Raw genomic sequence first — 18,380 nt, forward strand, 5'->3', positions numbered from 1 at the left:
CACTGACTTCACAAGTGAGTCAGTGGGAGAGCTTTCGGCTCTGTTTGAGCTGAAAGCTCTCTGGGGCTTGCGGCCGAGAGACCCTACCACAAGGGTCTCGTCGCAAGCCCGATGGTTGCGATGGTCTTGACCATCGCGACCATCATCCTGGCCGCTCGCATTAGCTGTGGGTGGTCACCCACAGCTATGCGAGCGTCCAGGAGGCCATTCTAAGAAAAAACAAAACCTGCACCTGATTCAGAGCAAGCGCTCTGTCAGGGCGTCCGGCTCTGAATCAGGGCCTCTGGTCTGTGATCACCACCTTTTTGTTCCCTATAGCATTAGGGGAGATTTATCAAACCTAAAGAGAAGTGTAGAAGCTGCCCATGTCATAAAATCAGGTTCTATACAGTATTTCATTTATTTATTACATTGTATAAAATGATAGCTGGAATCTGATTAGTTGCTATGGGTAACTTCTCTTGTCTTATTTAGAAAATTGATAAATCTCCATTCCTGCAATCAGCAGTGAAAGATCCAGAAGGGGCACAATGATTGGGTGGGATGATTTAGCACAGGACCACCTCCTCTTGCACTCTGATTGGAGGATGACAGTGCCATCCACCAATCAGTGTGCTACCTCTACTGCACGCTGAACAGCTGTACTTCATAAGGAGACAGAGGATTCTGCCCTGCCACCACCTGGTCGGGTAGAGTACTGTGCCTCTCGCCCGCCTAACCCTATATTTCAGTAACATCTGTAGGGTATGCAATCGGGTAGCCGGCGGACGTAATCCCGACAGTCGGCTTCCCGACTGCTTTATCCCGGCGAGGGTTAAATGACAGGCGTCTAATTCTAGACACCTGTAATTTTACCGACGCCGGGAGACCGGCGCCCGGCATCCCGATCGAAGAGATGCCGGGCACCGCTGCGGACAGCCGCTGGGGGAGGGTTAGGTTTAGGGCTCCCGGGGGGGACTTAGGGTTAGGCACCCCCCCGGGAGGTTAGGGTTAGGCTAGGGGGAGGGAAGGTTAGGGTTAGGCACACCCGGGGGGGACTTAGAGTTAGGCACCCCCCCCGGGGGACTTAGGTTTAGGCGGAGGGGAAGGGGGGGTTAGGCATATTAGAGGGGGGATTAGGGTTAGGCACTGGGGGGAAGGTTAGGGTTAGGCACCCCTAAAGAGGGTTAGGGTTAGGGGGGTGAGGTTAGTTGATACTTACCTGGGGACGATCGGGATTTTCAGCCGTGTCGACCTGCCGCTGTCGGGATTTGAACCGCCGGATTTGTGTCCGGCGGTAATTCGTATGTATTTGGCAGTGTTCATGACTCCCTAATAACAGCAGCTTAAAGGTTAGAATAGTAATTTAGTGAAACATACATTTGAGACCTAGAAAATGGTAAACAGTCAGGAAGCCGACAGTCGAAATGCCGACCGCCGGCTTCCCGACTGTCATATCCCGGCAAGGTACTAATAATAGGCATCAAAATCCTGACGCCTATCATTAGCCCTATGCTGCGAGACTGATGCCCGGCATACCGACCGAAGGTAAGCTGGGTAGCAGCAGCGGACAGCCGCGGGGGGGGGAGGTTTAGGTTAGGGGCTCCTGGGGGGTACTTAGGGTTAGACACCCCCCCAGGAGGGTTGGGGTAAGGCTAGGGGAAGGGGGGTTAGGATTAGTAACCCCTGGGGGGAGGCTAGGTTTAGGCACCCCCCTGGGAGGGCTAGGTTTAGGGTGCGGAGAGGGGGGTTAGGTTTAGGCACCCCTGGGGGGAGGTTAGGGTTAGACACTTGGGGGGGAGGTTAGGGTTAGGCACCCCTATAAGATGGTTAGGGGAGGGAAAGGTTAGAGATATATTAGATACTTACCATGTCGGGATCTAGTCCTGGCAAGCTATTACACCCTATTGTCGTTGGTATTACATCCGCCGGGCTGACATCCGGCGGGATATCATACCGATCCCCTAGAAAATAACATGTTGTCAGTGAAACATATCTAAATAAACTGATGAAGCAGCCAATGACTATGACATTATTCAGTTATACATTCTATCTGTCTTTATTTCCAATGAAATACCTTATAATGCTTTGAAGTTATTATAAAATAATAATAAAAAAAAAACGTTTTGTTTAGCAAAAATACACATCATAAATAATTGCTCTGAAGATGACTTAATAATCATACTCATATGTAAAGACAAAAGGATACATGTTGAAATCTTGACAACTGACCAGATGTAAGCCATAGGGAACATTTTAAAAGTATGATATCTTACATGCTGTGTTCTGTGAGAAGATACAGCACTTTTGTAGTCTGTTCCAAGTTATTCTACTTTATACATTTCCTATTTCAGTTTATACTGAGGGCCTGATTCAGACCCGGTCGCAAGCGCTGAGTGCTCGCAAACGGGTCGATGGTGGCCCACAGCACATGCGCACGACGGAGCCGGCTCCGTCGTGCGCATGCGCGAGACCCGGCTAGCGACGGGCAATCCGTCGCTCCAGGTCTCGCACCAAAGGGGGCGAGCTGTCGATGTTGAGTGACAGCTCGCCCCCTTTGGTGGGCGGGCCGGGGGGGGGGTGGCTGCCCAAAAGGAGGTGTTCCCATGTGAACGCCTGCCGTTTGGGGGCGGCCCCACTGACATCACGAGTTAGAACCCGAAATCTCTCTGGGGCTTGCGGCCACGAGACCCTACCACAAGGGTCTCGTCGCAAGCCTGATGGACGCGATGGTCTTGACCATCAACCTGGCCACTCACTAAAGCTGTGGGTGGTCACCCACAGCTATGCGAGTGACCAGGAGGCCGCACAAAAAAAAAAAAATTCCCTGATTCAGAGCGAGCGCTCTTTCAGAGCTTCCAGCTCTGAATCAGGGCCTGAGTTTTAAATATACCGTTAGTAAATGTTCCATAATAATTATGATTAGTTGGCTATTAAGAACCATGTTTTACAGGAAATGCCATGTTTGCCGGAACCAAATACCTTGTAACTATTGTTCACTCACAGCTTTTCACTTTATTTAGAGGTTTCCATTTCCTGCCTCCTCTTTTACTCGTGATCTAATCATGGCACTTTAGTATTGGATCACCTTTATTTTGCTCTTTTAAAAGTCGTGGTACCATTTGCATACATTTTTGCCTTTGAAAAAAAGATGCATTCACAGCCAAGATCAAGACTATATATCACTTGTGAATACTGGGCTTGATTCAGCAGCGATCGCTATTGCAACTACGTAGGCGTGTGCACTGCATACACACTGCGATTGCATACACACAGAGGAATCCATCGTAGAATGAGTGACAGGCTGTGAGCGTCTGTGGGTGGTGACGGGGGAGTGGTCAGAAAAACACAGGCGTGCCTGTCTGTTAGAACGCTGTTGCTTGGGCGTGCATAAATTAGACACTGCGATTGCATACGCAGCTTGAGAACCCACTGCGTACGAGGAGACTTGCAGAAATGCTGCGTGACTAGCTGATGTGCGTCGAAGGTACCGATAGTTACACAGAAGAGCGACATTGGATGGATGTGAGAAAGCAGTAGTGGGCGTCTTTATGCTTTGGAAAGCATTAGCATATTTTCGCCGCTGCGTTGCCTGCAAATTCGCAGCTATAGCGATCCTTACTGTATCAGGCCCATAGTGTGTGGCATGTACACGTGTAGTGTGAGCTCCACATAGGGCCTGATTCTGAGTCATGCCAATATTCGCACAAATGGTCAATGTTTTTCAAGTACACATGCGTCTAAAAAGCCATACAGTGCATGCGTGTGCGTCAGAGTAGCGATTGAGACGCATGCAGTGCAGTTGAGGAACCGGCCCCTTCTGTTTCCTGTTGGCGTCGGCGCCAACACTGCCACCTTCGAGCGGGGGGTGATCTCATTGACTGTACTGTGACAATGTGTTTTTGGTTGCCTGATGTTCTACTGATGTATCGGGGGGTGCGCAGGCAGAATCAGTTGATTATTGTTATAGCCCCTGTATTTAAAACACACACTGCTCAATATTTTATACCGCACTTGAGCTCACAACCTCACACATCGCAATCAGAGATCTAACACATGGAGCTATTTGCTGGAGGCCTGATAATTCTATGTATATGAAGCTAGTTGTAATTGTTAGTAGAAAACCATGTATTGTGTGGTTACAGGGGATCAGATGTGTGGCTGCACACTACATAAATCTGCTTATCTGCAATTGTTTTATACTGACCATTACAACTAGCTTCATTAAGTTAGAATTACCAGGCTTTCTATGCATGAGCAAATAGCTCCATGTGTTAGGTGTCTGACTGTGATGTATGAAGTTGTGAGTTCAAGTACTGGGTATTACAATTCTGAGAAATGTGTGTTTTAAATATAGGGGGATATAACTGATAGACAAGGTACACACAAATCACACTGTTACTGATAGCTCACAGGGTAGGTGTATAAATATGGTATAGGAGGCTTGGTGTTCAAATGCTCTGCTTGGAGTGTGCTATAAGCGTGAGTATATATATCCTAAATAACACTATTTGTGGTGCGGCACGCTGCAAATGGAAACATTTGTTTATTTCAACAGTTAATCTGAGCCTCTCCAACAGCCCGAGCCTGGGTAATTAGACCACACACACCCCCCTCTCAGTGCCCCAGCTTATGGCTGTACTCTTTTACTGGTGGTAGCAGTGTATATCAGATCATCTGTCACGTGGCACCCCTCCTCTGGTTGGTGCTCTAAGTGCAATTGTAACCATGGTATTTAATGGCAAGGCCCTGCCTGGGGGCCAATCAAGCAGTACGAGAAGAGGTCTGATGGCATATGGGAAGATCTGGGGGGCATTAAAGGGGCTTCTGGAGGGGTCTGATGTTATATAAGGAGCATCGGGTCGGGGTCTGATGGACATTATAAGGGACACATGGGAAGCGCTATATTCTCTCCCCTTTATGTCAAAAACTGACTATGCCACTAGACACAATGCCTAAAGAAATGTATTGGACATGTATTGGTCATTCCTAGGCAGTAACTGGGAGGTGGATATTCAGGCACATGGAGATGGAGTCTTATGGGAATGCTATTAGTGTGTTACAAGTGGATTCCACAGCTAGTTGCGAACTCAGATGCTTAATCGCATATATTGGAGACCGTACTCTATACCTAGCATTGTGGCTCAAGTTTCAATGGTACAGTTACTGAAAGACCCTCTCTGTATTATTAGGAGCTTTAGCATTTTGTGGTGCTGTTGGCTTTGGTTAAGTATTATTATTATTGTCATATCATCATCTTCATTATCATCATTGTTTATACCCCTTCCCCCCTCTAGGCCCCGCCCTTTCCTCTGTCCGCCTCCCCCTCTCTGTCTTTCCACTTCTGGCTGAATGGGTGTTAAGGTGCGTATCCACTTGCAGATAGTGGAATGACAGTACGATTACAACATTGTAATCGTGCAGTCGTTCCTCATAATGTGCATTGCCTACACTGAACGATATATTGTTCAGTGTAGGAACCCTCCCTCATCCCTGAACATGGTCAATCTGTAATTATCGGCAGATTGACCGGCAAGTTCAGGCGATGATTGATGTCAAAAACGACCAGCGGGAGCGTGCATCGCTGGTCGTTTTTGACATTTTCATGCCGGATTTGTGCACGCTTAATGAGCGATTGAATGATAACGATATCGTTCAATTGTTCATTTTAATCGGCAAGTGGATATCCGCCGTAACTTGTGTGCTTGTTATTAGACCTGTTATTTGCACCAAGGATAGGGCTGATGCAAGTGCACACTGATGATGATGATGGGTATAAAACCAAATGCTTGGACGGGGGTGGTCCAACTGCAGAGATACATACAGCTCAGCACACGGATGGATATACAAATATAGTAAGGAATGAGCAATTACATTCCATTTGCATTTAACTCTGAATTAGAGCCCATGTGTTAAGGATTTTCAGGTCTGTTTTTTATTTGGTAACATACGCCAGAAAGTAACAAAGAGATACAAATACAAAAAAGAGTGAGCTGAACCATTACACAGCATTCAGCAATTATGGCATGTGAGCTAGGCAGCTGGAGATCAAAGAAGGAGACTGGTGTTTTAAACCAGAACATTCATAGCAGAAGGTGATCTCATCTGTTGGAGTTGTTATGAGGTGAAAGCTACGTTATGGAATTTATTTATCTGTGACAGCTGACATGTGGATTTTTCAAAGCTGTCGCTCACAATCTAAATTCAAACTTACCCAAAAGAAATGTTAAAAACACGCGATCTACAAAGAGCGTGTGATGTACAGTATCTAGATGTTTGTCGTATATAAGCAGTAGTATCCGCATCATTTATCACAAATTACCATATATATGCGCCTTATACTGGAGAGACAATACATACTTATTGCCATACTTTGACCAGAGCATATAACATATTTCCCTGAAGACATTAATGTTCCCTTTAAATTCATTATCTTCCTGTACATTTCACAAGTGCTATTCTAAGTTCTAGAATCTCTAGCATTCTCCATTGCTCCACATGGCGATTTGTTGTACAACTGGGAAAGACTACTGGGAAGCCATTCCACTCAAGCCCTATTTCGGGAAGCGCACAAGTTCGATTTACATCCTGTTTTGTGACTCTATGGCCAGGAAACTCTAATGGTACATAAATTCCAAGTAATAATGTCAGTAAAACTTCTGTTTAGTATTTATAAGTAACCCAACAATTTACAATGCATTATTTTATTTTTATTAGTAAATGTTAGGTTTCAAAATGTCCACAAAACTATTTTAAGAATTTATCTCCCTGAAATATTTCAGCTGTTCTCTGGGGTATTTGTGTTATAAATGTTTAAAGACGAAACATCCTACAAGGGACAGACCATTAACTATGTGTATACTAGGGAAGTGCGCCGAGCCCGTGTTTTGGTTTTGGATCTGTATCTCCTCATGTTTTGGATCTGGATTTGGTTTTGCCAATACCACCCCTTGCGTGCTTTGGTTTTGGATCTGTATTTTTTCTAAAAAGATAATAAAAATAGCTAAAATCACATAATTTGTGCCTGTTTTTGTTCCTACAGTATTAATAACCTCAATAACATTTATTTCCAATCATTTCAAGTCAATTTTGACCACCTCACAGCTCACAATATTGATTTCATCTAGTTTAGGGCCAAAATGTTGCATACAGCTAGCTGGCTGACTAAGCTAAGGGACAGCAGTGGGCGGCACTAACATGTACAGTAGCAGTTCAGCTTCCAACACGGCACAGAGTGGCATTGCTGTGGTAGACAGTATGGCAGTTTAATAAACTATACGACCCCTAGGAAGTTTAAAAACCAAGAATGTCTTCATTAATCAAGAACTAGGTCAGAGGCCTGACGGAGTTGGAATATGTTTATGGACTGAATACAGGTAAAGGACGGAAGGATTGATTAGTTTTTAATTTATGTATTTTAAACAGTGTCACAATATTTTTTACGAATACACTGCATTTTCACTAACAGTGTCACAATATTTTTTACGAATACACTGTGTTTTCCACTTACAATGTCACATTATTTTTAACGAATACACTGAGTTTTCCACTTACAGTGTCACAATATTTTTTTACGATTACACTGCATTTCCACTAACAGTGTCACAATATTTTTAGCGAATACACTGTTTTCCACTTACAGTGTCACAATATTTTTTATGATTACACTGCATTTCCACTAACAGTGTCAATATTTTTTGCGAATACACTGTTTTCCACTTACAGTGTCACAATATTTTTAATGAATACATTGCATTTTCCACTTGCAGTGTCACAATATTTATTAATCACTGCGCTACCACTTACAGTGTCACAAACAATACGTGTATGAATATTACACTGCGTTCTGACTGGCAGCGTCACAATAAAAAATAATAATAATAATATAGTACACTGGGGTACAGCACAAAAAAAAATATATTATTTTTTTATTAATTATATTATTAGCTTTTATTTTTTTATACACTGGGCACCCTTGGACGGACAGAGCACCCCTGGTTGGACACAGCAGCCCCTGCCCTGGATGGATACAGCAGCCCCTGGATGGACACTGCAGCCCCTGCCCTAGATGGACACAGCAACCCCTGGATGGACACAGCAGCCCCTGGATGGACACAGCAGATCCTGGATGGACACAGATGCAACAGACCCTGAATGGACACAGAAGCCCCTGCCCTTAATGGACACAGCAATCCCAGAATGGACACAGAAGCCACTGCGGTGGATGGACACAGCAACCCCTGGATGGACACAGCAGCCCCTGGATGGACACAGCAACCCCTGGATGGACACAGCAACCCTTGGATGGACACAGCAGCCCCTGCTTTTGACAGATACAGCAGCCTTTACTAATATTTTGTAGCACTTGTAAATGTGTAAGGGTATGAAATGTATGGGTGACCTCATACACACCTGCACCTGTGGTCTCTCAACACTGAAGTGTTCTCCATCCCACCCCCTCCAACCGCAGGTGTAAGCACTGCTTCATATCACGTGTCAAAAACAACCAACATTTTCTTGCTAATATTGTTTTTTTTCGCCCCTTATAATATACTTAGGGTGGGATGCATGAACCATCACATTCGGGATGCAATGCATCCTGCCACCCTTTGCATGCAAAGTAATGTCAGTATGCATGAAGAACACAGTAAAGGACAGTTCTCTCAGTAAGAGCTGCCCTTTGCGAATGAGGCACTTCCGGGTATATGACACACCTGCACCTGTGGTTTGTCAACACTGAAGTGTTCTCCATCCCACCCCCTCCAACCGCAGATGTAAGCGCTGCTTCTTATAACGTGTCAAACACAACCAAACTGCATCGCATTCCAAGGCTTGGTGAATATGAGAAACTTGCATTTTCGGAGTTTGACTGCGTTTCCCCCTTTGCTGCATCCCGCCCTTAGGGCCTGATTCAGCAAGGAATGCAAGTGAGAAAACACATGCACTCGGATGTTTTTTTTTGCACTGCGCAAGCATATGCATCACACTGCGCGTGCGCGAACTAACTAGTGCGTTCGGGTAAGGTTACGCATACTACAAGCAGTGTGCATGCAGACCCTTCCGATATTGATTGACAGGAAGTGCCGTTTGTGGGTGGTGACGAGGGGTGGTCGTGTGAATGCAGGCATGCCTGTGCGTTGGGACGCCGTTATAGGGGCCTGCATAATTAAGGCAGTGCAGCAGCATACGCAGCCAGACTACTCGATGCACGCAGGACGTGGCCAAAATCCTGCACAACACTAGGTCAACCTCTATTGTGTGTATGGTTCCGATGGTTCTCGATATTACTGATGTTTCCGCTGTCTTGTGGACTACTCAGGCTTTGAGTAAAGGGAAGTGGGCGGCATTGTGTAGTGCTGAACGTCTGCATCTTATGCTGCGGTTGCCGTGCGTATGCATTGAATAGCAAAAACACGTAGCGGCCGAGTGTGTGCGTTCCTTGCTGAATCAGGCCCTTAGTGCGGTGTTTGGTTACTAAATAATGAGATTCTCTACAATAAGATAAAGCTATTTATATGTGTTCATGCAGCAGCATTAAAGCAGGTAAAGTCTAACCAGAAGCAGAGAAATACTGCCCCCCTGTTGGGTGTGGGGGCCCTGGGGTCATGATTTCAATTCCCTTCCAAGTCCCTATCTGTGTGGAGTTTGTATGTTCATCTTGTGTTTGCGTGGGTTACCTTCAAAAACATACTGGAAGGTTAATTGGTTTTTAAATAAAAAATAACCCTAGTATGTATATGTGTACATATAGATTGCAATCTCCACTGGGGCAGACACTGATGTGAATGGCTATATACAGTATATAACTAATAATAATAATAATAATAATGTATGTGGAAGATGAACAATCACATAAGACAAAAGCAGATATCTTCTGCCTCCATTTTTCTTCATACTCAATAATGATGTAATAATGTATTGTATTTTCATCATTATTGGCATTGTACTAACTTACAAGTAGCCAGTGGTATGTTTGCATTTTTTGTGATGTGTTTGAATTAGAGATTAGCGGTACAGTTTTGGCTCAGATCTTCCTGCCAAGTTGGGATCTCAGAACAAGGCAATACATCATCTTTCATTTTGTCCCGAGATGTCCATGAAAGATGTCGTTTTGCCTCATTCAGTTGAGATCCCAACTTGACGGGAAGATCTCAGCAAAGTCCGAACTGCTCATCTTTAGTTTGAATTAAAATTGTTGCTAATGGAATGGATAGAACTGCAAAATATGCAGGTGCCATATAACTAATAGATAACAGTAATATGATTACATGCATGTTTAATAAATTAACTAATAAGTTTCACAAAATGTTGTTAGATTCACTATGCATGAGTATTTCCCTTTGAAAACAAAAGTATCAATTACAGGGAATCCAATGCAAGGGTCTGGATGAAGACATTGATGAGTTTGCCTCCAGTTCAACTCCTTATAGATGAAAGGTTATCTCTCTGTTCTGTAAATAAGAGGCGCATTCTGTATAAACATGACCTAAGACCTTTGCCATAAAATGCTGCTCTTTCCAAAAGATTGTTGGCTCCTTTTGACCGTTACAATTAATTATTGAAAGGTTTTAAACAAAAGACAACATTGATGGCAATACCGATATAGGACAGTCATCTTCTGCATCAAAGAAAATTTTATTTTTCCCTCATTTATCAAGAAAATTCCAGTTAATGACAGATGGGCATATTGAATCCTTGGAATGGAAACCATTGTTATCAACAATTATTTATATAGCACCAGTATACTACGGGCCCTTTACAATAGTGATACTGGAGCAGAGGTAGTTTTATGAGAGGAGAGGGCCCATGTGCAGACTCAGTGCAGGCTCCCTCCTCTCTGGCTTGGTGCCAGAATCTACTAAGCATTTGCTCTTCTCCTGAAAAATGGCTCCCGCACCTTATTCCTGGAGACATCTCTACTGCGCCTGCGCAAGTCACCAGGAAAATGGCCGCCGCCATTTTCCCTGTGATTTTTACGGCACTGCAGCACTTGCCCATCGCTGCAGAGCAGCACTGTGGAGACTGCGGAGAGGTAAGTATGGGTGCAGGTTGTGCAGTGTGGGCCCATGTACACTGCACACCCTGCACCCATTAGGGCCTAATCCGGAGGTGGACGCAATGCCGATGTTTGTGGAATTGAGCAATTATATTTGTACTGTGCATGCATCTGAGTCACACTGCGCATGCGATCTGAAGGATTATTAATGGCAGCCACGGTAAGGATTTGGATGCAGAGTGATTGACAGTCAGTGAGCATTTGTGGGAGGTAATGAGGGGGTGGGGTGTAGTGAGTCAAATGCTGGCATGTCACGACCAATTCTGGAGAGCGTCTCAGTCTGCGACTGCATCTGTGTACGGAATTGCAGTCACAACGGGATTTGCGTGCACCTCTGAATCAGGCCCAGAGTTCAACAGTGAATAACTTCAAAGTATATAATTCCAAGACCATAGACTATAAGAGAAATTCACATTGTTAATACCAAACATGGAATCCCTCCACTCTGCTCTGTTATATATCATGTTATTAGATTAATACAAGCAATAAAAATCTAAATCCATTTAGAAAATGGATTTAGATCAAATTTTGGGCCCAGCTTGCCCTGACTTGTACATGCTGTGTCGGCTGGCCTTATTTTTCTTATTTTCTTTATTTGGGCACCCAAAATACTCTAGCTGCTTGTGTATAGGCAGACTTAGACTAAAATTTGTATTGTGACTAAAGTACTGTGGGGCCAAATGTATCATTAAATATTTGCAGGTTTTTAACGGGTGTTTTCGGGGGATACCCACTGTAACACGGGGTATAGAAATGAGGACTCCAGACAGGCAGGTAATAGCAGCAAACACTGTACATTAGCATACGTGAGGTTAGGCCTGGACACACACAGGCACATAACAGAAAATAAGCAAACAAACATAAAAGGTTCCAGCGCTCCTTGTGCTTAGCAGTCAGCAGTGGCTGGCAGCCTCAATTGGCCATGCTCTCCCAGCATAGCCCTTGGACCTTGACACTACAGCTACTACCTAATAAGCATCAGGGAAAGGAGCAACAGGTGTGAGAGTTTTAAACTCTTCCTGTGCTGCTGGCTCTGGGCAACCTGGAAAACCGGGGAATCCTATATTTCCAGTTTGAGCTGTGCAACCCAGAAAACCCATTATTCCATCTTCTAATGCAGGTGCATATGGTCCCTTGGAGGGAGCTGATCCCACCACAATGTTGACAATTCAGGTGAGAGACAACCCCCCCCCTTTCAAATTTCCAAGCTTGGGGAAGCACACTTTTCCTTTCGTGACAGCCGAGACCATTCAGCCTTCCGAACCACCATTCTAGGCGTGTCTTCATCATACCTCCTGGACGTGGTGCATTCTGGCAGAAGAGCAACCATCCTTCTTTTCTTGCGGGCAACGGGTTCTACTCTTTTCCGCTGCCCCGCAAAGTATCCCTCAAAGAGCCAGTGCGACTTCTGAGCGGTCTAGCAAGAACTACAGGGACCGGACTTTCTTCCTGCTGGACAGCTTGTCTATGTGACTCAGGAATGCAATATGGTTGCTGCTTTATGTCGTGTTCCACCAAGGTAGTGCATCCCAGCAGGGAAGAAAACACACCATTTCACTTCTTTTCGCTGTTCTCCTGACAAGGTGTACGCCAGCGGGCCTTCTGTAGGGCCAGGTGAACTAGAGAGGCCCCCGAGAACCTGATAGTGGTGGTTTCCAGCACATCCATAGCAACATGGCAACATCTGTTTTGGGAACAACATATCTGCCAATATTTTTATCTGGCTATAATTGGGCAAAGTGTCAAAGTGTTGTGGACATGTTTCCTAATTGTACAGAGGTCCCCTCTCCAAAGAGGACTAGCCATGCTTTTCCACTCTTCTCTCTTTTCCAAGGTAGGGCCTTGGAGGCTTTACATTGGCATTGTCTCTGTGAATACTTTAAGAGCTCAACAGAACCTGGGAAATTGCGTCATAATATGATAGAATAGGGGAGTTTAGGACCAACTACGGCGACCACCTCATAAGCGTGTCCCATTATGGTGAGGCTCACTCGCACTCAGAAGAAGTTTTCTGTGGATCCATGAACGCAGAGTATTTCAACTAACCCTGGCACCTTTTCTACTGCCATGGGCAGGACAGCCTCTGAGATCAGAGTTATCTCACTCCCCGAGTCTATAATAGCTGGGAGTTCTCAGCCATTCAGTAACTCAGTTTCCCACCGGGGGTCTTCCGCTGCTCGGAACTCTGCTCATGTCGGGCTGCCGCTGACGGGAATCGAACCATGCAGCCGGCGGTATTTCATACCGATTCCGGAATCGGCCAGATCGGGTAAAATATTGCTATGTGTGTGGGCAGCTTAACACAGAAAGAGAAAAACACCTGGTGGATGCAAACCATTAAGTGTTATACATGCGAATACATATATCGCTGATACAATATATCTGTTGATGCAATCTATTTTTTACAAAGTATACGTTCACATCTCGCAAAAGAGATTTTAATACCACTGTGCTTGTCTAGTCAGCTATAATCATACCTGGATATTATTTGTATATAAAGCAAAATCTTGCACCTTAAAAGGATCCAATTGTTACTGTGTCTGTATATTCAGCCATAAACAGAACTGTTTGCTGTGTACTTAGTGATACTGCAGAACGGACATTCTTTTTCACAAATCTATACAAAATTGCAGTATAAAAGGAAACATATGGTGTTTGCTGGAACTAAAAACTCATATACAATATTCCAAAAAAGGATAATATCAAGGAAGGATAACAAAAACCTCAAGTGTATACACATTATCTGCTAAAAAGTGAAAAAGCTACAACTGTTTCTGTTTATCCTAAATGATATCTGCTGTTGTTTATAGACCTGTGATCTTTTTATGTGTACCTTAAATTCAACTGGTTACTATAACAGATATTAGTGGAACATTTTTTTAGTAGTAACATTGGAGGTGTATGTTCTAATTAGTTCATCAGTGAATTACATGTGAACGTTTAATAAGTATTCTTATTGGGAAAGTGGTTTTTTATATTGAGAATTTTAAATGTGAAGTAATGTGTGTATGTCATTAAGCTGGTTTAATAAGGAAACTAAATTAAATAATTTTTTCTTTATATATAAAACTGTCTGCCAGCGCTCTCAATTTTGTATTTTTTTATTTAACTTATAAAAAAGGGTAGAGTAAATCCTCTGCTATAGAGAGCAGCAGGCTAGTCAGAGGTCAATTAATAGATTTATCTCAGGTGCCGGTGTTTGCTTTTTCTTTTTCGTTATTACAGGAAGAGAAAACACTGTTTTTTTAGCGAAGCAGGGGTTAAACAGAATCGAATGAATGACCGCCAGCAGACCGACAGCAGTGAAAATCCCGACAGGGGATTTAGGTAAGTATAACTAACCCTCCCCCCCTAACTCTAACCCTCCCTTAGGGGAGCCTAACTCTAACCTCCCCCCAAGTGCCTAACCCTAACCCCCCTAAGTGCCTAAACCTAACCCCCCCATCCCCGCAGCCTAAACCTAAGTCTCCCGGGGGGTGCATAACCCTAACCTCCCCCCCAGGGGTTGCCTAACCATAACCCCCCTTCCCCTAACCTAACCCCTCCCGGGGGGCCTAACCCCAAGTCCCCCCGGGAGCCCTAACCTAAAACCCCCCCACGGCTGTCCGTGCCCGCTGCCCGGCTTACCTTAATTCGGTATGCCAGGTGTCAGGCTCCCAGCATAGGTATAATGACAGATGTCAGGATTTTGACACGTCAGTAGTACCCTGCCGGGATTTGACAGTCGGGAAGCCGGCGGTCGGCATTTCGACCATCGGCTTCCTGACTGCTGACCAACAAAATACAGGGGAATAAAAACTTTTTTCTCTTTCAGAACTGCAGTAATTAAACCTCAGAGATGTATTACAGCGGCACTTAACGTGCCGCTTTAACGATTCCTGCTTTGCCTCTTTACTGAGGCGAAGCAGGAAGCACTAACGATGAGATGTATTAGCATCTCATTGGCCAGAGCAGGGAAATGATAACTCCCCCCTCCGGTGATCCTCGCTAGAGCCAACAACGCATCAGCCTAGTACTGATGCGCTGTGTCTCACTCCCGGCCGGCTCCACTGAGCATGCAAGGGATCTCACAAGCATTGCGAGATCCCGCGTGCAGCCCTTGAGCTGGCAGCCCCTGCAGTAGGGAAAGTGCAGTTTCTGCTGTGGGGATAGGACATAGCCAAGCTGCAGCTGTCGATAGCAATAGCTGTAGTGGGTGGAACGGTCAGGGGAACTGACCGTTCATACATTGCTTAGGCTATTGGTGTTGCTATCTTGTTGATAGCAGTGCAGATGATGACAGGGGTTCATACATGGGGAGAAATGGTATCACATAAAGTGTGCTGATGCCACATCAGCAGTTAATACATCTCCCCCTATGTGTCTTGCTTTGTTCAAACAACAGGTGAACTTAATCAGACAGCATATACACTAGCTGGTGAACACACTAATCTACCCTCCCTGTGCTGCTGACTTCCTGCTGGCTCTGGGTGACCTGGAAAACCTGAAATTCTATATTTCCAGTTTGAGCTGTGCAGCCCAGAAAACCCGGAATTCCAAACTTCTAATGCAGCTGCATAATGTGCCGATCTTGTTTTCCTCTCCCTTGGAGGGAGCTGATTCCACCAGAATATGGGCAATTCAGGTGAGAGATAACCCCTCTCACCACACTGCAAATATTTAGTGTGATAGATGCACTGGAGAAGTGTGAAATGGCTTCGATATATGTCCTAGGTTCCTGTCATATGTGTTCTGAAACCCCCAGGAGAAGTCTGTTTGGGAAAAACAGACTAGAAATGTCGGCTTTAGAGAAAAGCCGGTTTGGGTCCTGTGGGTGTGAATGTGGATGTGAGGGAGGGCTCCATCAACAGGCCACTCCAGGTTTTGGACCTTTCAGCCTGGTAACAGCCTCATTAGGGCTTGCAGCTGGAAATGGCTAATATAAGCTGGGTTTGTTAGTGACTGAGTGTCTCACACCTGGGATAGGAGACAAACTAGCCTGTTCAGAGACACTTGGTTACTTTCCTTGTAAGTACTGTGCACGTGTTTTGTTGATAGTGAGGGCAATAGGCCCTACCATTATTATAGAGAAGGAATCTGTTGTGTAGCTAGTGCCCAGCCGGGCTAGGTTGAGACAGATAAGCAAATGTGTATACTCACTGTAGAAGGCAACCGAGTAGAGGCTCTGTTAGGTTCTGGTAGTCTGGTTATACTTGTGAAGGCTGAACTGGTGAACCCCTTGAAGCATAAGGGGAAAACTGTCTGTGTGACCTGCATACATGGGGATACCCGGTATTATGTTACTGCAGAAGTTAACATAGAAACACCATGTGGTTCCGCAATAGTCTCTGTGGGTTTGGTACAGGGCTTAATGTGTGATGCAATATTGGGGAGAGACTACGCTCACTTCTGGAAGTTGTGGGAAAGCTGATTTTGCACAAAATCACCCTGACTCGTTTGAGAGGGTTAGTGACGTAGTAGCAGAGTCAGAGATGTTCCCTTATTCTAGTACGATTGGTGAACTAGAGAATGCGGAGCGTGATGGTGGCTCGCCAAGTGGTGTGCCTCCCACTGAGGTGGGGAGTGTTTTTGAGCCTGTGGACCACCTGCCTGATCTTGAGGTCAGGAGAGAGGTCTTTGCCGTGGAGCAGTTGAATGACCCTACTCTGGTAAAATCCAGGGAGAATGTCAAGGTGATCAATGGTAAACCCATAGACCCCGGTAGTCCTTTGTCATATCCTCACATGGCAGTATGTCAGGATTTGTTGTATCAGGTGACTAAGAAGGGGGAAGATATTGTGGAACAATTAATAGTTCCCAAAGCATACAGAAGAACAGTATTAGACCTGGCCCATGGTCATATAATGGCAGGCCACCTAGGGGTAGAGAAAACTACTGAGCGAATTGTGAAGAGGTTTTTTTGGCCCGGAGGCCATAAAGAGGTATCTGACTATTGTGCATCCTGCCCTGAATGTCAGTATCATGCTCCAAGGCCACATTTCAAAAGTCCCCTGGTTCCGTTACCCATTATTGAGGTTCTGTTTGAAAGAATAGCTATGGATTTGGTTGGGCCATTAATGAAATCTGCCCGGGGCCATCAATATATTCTGGTGATAATGGATTACGCTACCAGGTACCCAGAAGCGATACCATTACGCAATACATCAACCAAGACCATTGCTAGAGAATTAATCCATGTCTTTAGCAGGTTGGGAATACCTAAGGAAATCCTGACTGACCAAGGTACCCCATTTATGTAAAAAATCATGAAGGAGTTATGCTGCCTGTTTAAAATTGACCAATTAAGAACCTCTGTGTACCATCCCCAGACTGATGGGTTAGTGGAGAGGTTTGATAAAACTTTAAAACACATGCTAAGGAAAGTAGTGGACAAAGATGGTAGAGATTGGGATTACTTGTTACCTTATTAGCTGTTGGCCATAAGAGATGGCCAATCCTCCACAGGGTTTTCCCCTTTTGATTTGTTGTACGGGAGACATCCAAGGGGGTTACTTGACATTGCCAAAGAGACATGGGACGGGCAATCCAGTCCGTATAAAACAGTTATTGAGCATGTTTCTCAAATGCAAGAAAGAATTACTGCTGTGGAGCCGATAGTAAGAGAGCACTTGGAACAGGTCCAACAGGCACAGCAGAGGGTATACAACCGCAATGCTCGCTTACGCAACTTTGCTCCTGGGGACAGAGTGTTGGTGTTGGTTTCCACAGTAGAAAGTAAACTTTTGGCTAAATGGCAAGGACCTTTTGAAATCTTAGAAAAAGTGGGGCAGGTCAATTATAAAGTTTACCAGCCGGGGAAAAGAAAGCCTGAACAGATATACCGTGTTTCCCTGATAATAAGACACTGTCTTATTTTTATTTTGGTAAAAAATACTCCATAGGGCTTATTTTCGGGGTAGGGCTTATTTTAATTAACATTGACAGCATCATGCCCTCAGTCCTGCTTTTATCCCCATCATGCCCTCAGTCCTCCATCATGGCCACAGTCCTGCTTTTATCCCCATCATGCCCTCAGTCCTGCTTTTATCCCCATCATGGCCTCAGTCCTGCTTAACAATTCTTTACTTACCAAAAATTTTTTTCCTCTTTTTTTTCGTTAGGGCTTATTTTTGGGGTAGGGCTTATTTTCGGGGTAGGGCTTATTTTGGACAGTTTTTCAAAAGTAAGGGTAGGGCTTATTTTCAGGGTAGTTCTTATTATCGGGGAAACACGGTACCATGTAAATCTTATAAAACCCTGGAAGGATAGAGCAGCACTGTCAGCCATCCAAGCCCCTCCAGTAAACCCAGGGCCCATGGTACCCAAAGTGACAGTGGCAAAAACCCTGTCAGCCAGTCAACAGCAG

Source organism: Taudactylus pleione, unplaced genomic scaffold (genome assembly GCF_031769625.1).
Source record: "Taudactylus pleione unplaced genomic scaffold, aTauple2 ptg000178l, whole genome shotgun sequence".
Classification (NCBI taxonomy): Eukaryota; Metazoa; Chordata; class Amphibia; order Anura; family Myobatrachidae; genus Taudactylus; species Taudactylus pleione.